This window comes from Neodiprion fabricii, unplaced genomic scaffold (assembly GCF_021155785.1).
Source record: "Neodiprion fabricii isolate iyNeoFabr1 unplaced genomic scaffold, iyNeoFabr1.1 ptg000054l, whole genome shotgun sequence".
Classification (NCBI taxonomy): domain Eukaryota; kingdom Metazoa; phylum Arthropoda; class Insecta; order Hymenoptera; family Diprionidae; genus Neodiprion; species Neodiprion fabricii.
The window spans coordinates 17,501-20,000 of record NW_025791597.1 but is presented as its reverse complement, the minus strand read 5'-3'; positions in this window follow the sequence as shown (position 1 = coordinate 20,000).

Below are 2,500 nucleotides of genomic sequence, written 5' to 3'. Positions count from 1 at the left end.
GCTCGAGCACGTACCGGTACGGCGTAGCAGGCGGACGACGGGAGACCGGCCCGACCGACTCGCTCCTCTTACTAGTAGGAGCCTGGCCGCTAGGACGTCGGCGCCGGTACGGTGGTAGCACGGTCGGCTTACGGGGCGAAACCTCCGCGGGCTATCGAAAAAATTTTGAACTCCGGGAACTTTGTCGAAATTAACCGAGGCTCATTTGACGATGTTCCGACAGGCTCCCGGCCCGGATCGACTCCGGGACGCCGCGCATCGCCTTTCGGTCGACTCGGACCGAAATTTTTACAAGTCCCGTCGGCCCGTATCGACTCCGGGACGCCGCGCATCGCCTTTCGGTCGACTCGGACCGTAATTTTTACAAGTCCCGTCGGCCCGTATCGACTCCGGGACGCCGCGCATCGCCTTTCGGTCGACTCGGACCGTAATTTTTACAAGTCCCGTCGGCCCGTATCGACTCCGGGACGCCGCGCATCGCCTTTCGGTCGACTCGGACCGAAATTTTTACAAGTCCCGTCGGCCCGTATCGACTCCGGGACGCCGCGCATCGCCTTTCGGTCGACTCGGACCGAAATTCTCACAAGTCCCGTCGGCCCGTATCGACTCCGGGACGCCGCGCATCGCCTTTCGGTCGACTCGGACCGAAATTCTTACAAGTCCCGTCGGCCCGTATCGACTCCGGGACGCCGCGCATCGCCTCTCGGTCGACTCGGACCGAAATTTTCACAAGTCCCGTCGGCCCGTATCGACTCCGGGACGCCGCGCATCGCCTTTCGGTCGACTCGGACCGTAATTTTTACAAGTCCCGTCGGCCCGTATCGACTCCGGGACGCCGCGCATCGCCTTTCGGTCGACTCGGACCGTAATTTTTACAAGTCCCGTCGGCCCGTATCGACTCCGGGACGCCGCGCATCGCCTTTCGGTCGACTCGGACCGTAATTTTTACAAGTCCCGTCGGCCCGTATCGACTCCGGGACGCCGCGCATCGCCTTTCGGTCGACTCGGACCGAAATTTTTACAAGTCCCGTCGGCCCGTATCGACTCCGGGACGCCGCGCATCGCCTCTCGGTCGACTCGGACCGAAATTTTCACAAGTCCCGTCGGCCCGTATCGACTCCGGGACGCCGCGCATCGCCTCTCGGTCGACTCGGAACGAAACTTCATCGAGTCCCGTCGGCCCGTATAGACTCCGGGACGCCGCGCATCGCCTTTCGCTCGTCTCGAACCGAAATTTTCACAAGTCCCGTCGGCCCGTATCGACTCCGGGACGCCGCGCATCGCCTCTCGGTCGACTCGGAACGAAATTTTCACAAGTCCCGTCGGCCCGTATCGACTCCGGGACGCCGCGCATCGCCTTTCGCTCGTCTCGAACCGAAATTTTCACAAGTCCCGTCGGCCCGTATAGACTCCGGGACGCCGCGCATCGCCCTTCGCTCGTCTCGAACCGAAATTTTCACAAGTCCCGTCGGCCCGTATCGACTCCGGGACGCCGCGCATCGCCTCTCGGTCGACTCGGAACGAAACTTCATCGAGTCCCGTCGGCCCGTATAGACTCCGGGACGCCGCGCATCGCCTCTCGGTCGACTCGGACCGAAATTTTCACAAGTCCCGTCGGCCCGTATCGACTCCGGGACGCCGCGCATCGCCTCTCGGTCGACTCGGAACGAAACTTCATCGAGTCCCGTCGGCCCGTATAGACTCCGGGACGCCGCGCATCGCCTTTCGCTCGTCTCGAACCGAAATTTTCACAAGTCCCGTCGGCCCGTATCGACTCCGGGACGCCGCGCATCGCCTCTCGGTCGACTCGGAACGAAATTTTCACAAGTCCCGTCGGCCCGTATCGACTCCGGGACGCCGCGCATCGCCTTTCGCTCGTCTCGAACCGAAATTTTCACAAGTCCCGTCGGCCCGTATAGACTCCGGGACGCCGCGCATCGCCCTTCGCTCGTCTCGAACCGAAATTTTCACAAGTCCCGTCGGCCCGTATCGACTCCGGGACGCCGCGCATCGCCTCTCGGTCGACTCGGAACGAAACTTCATCGAGTCCCGTCGGCCCGTATAGACTCCGGGACGCCGCGCATCGCCTTTCGCTCGTCTCGGACCGAAATTTTCACAAGTCCCGTCGGCCCGGATCGACTCCGGGACGCCGCGCATCGCCTTTCGGTCGACTCGGACCGTAATTTTTACAAGTCCCGTCGGCCCGTATCGACTCCGGGACGCCGCGCATCGCCTCTCGGTCGACTCGGAACGAAACTTCATCGATTCCCGTCGGCCCGTATAGACTCCGGGACGCCGCGCATCGCCCTTCGCTCGTCTCGAACCGAAATTTTCACAAGTCCCGTCGGCCCGTATCGACTCCGGGACGCCGCGCATCGCCTCTCGGTCGACTCGGAACGAAACTTCATCGAGTCCCGTCGGCCCGTATAGACTCCGGGACGCCGCGCATCGCCTTTCGCTCGTCTCGGACCGAAATTTTCACAAGTCCCGTCGGCCCGGA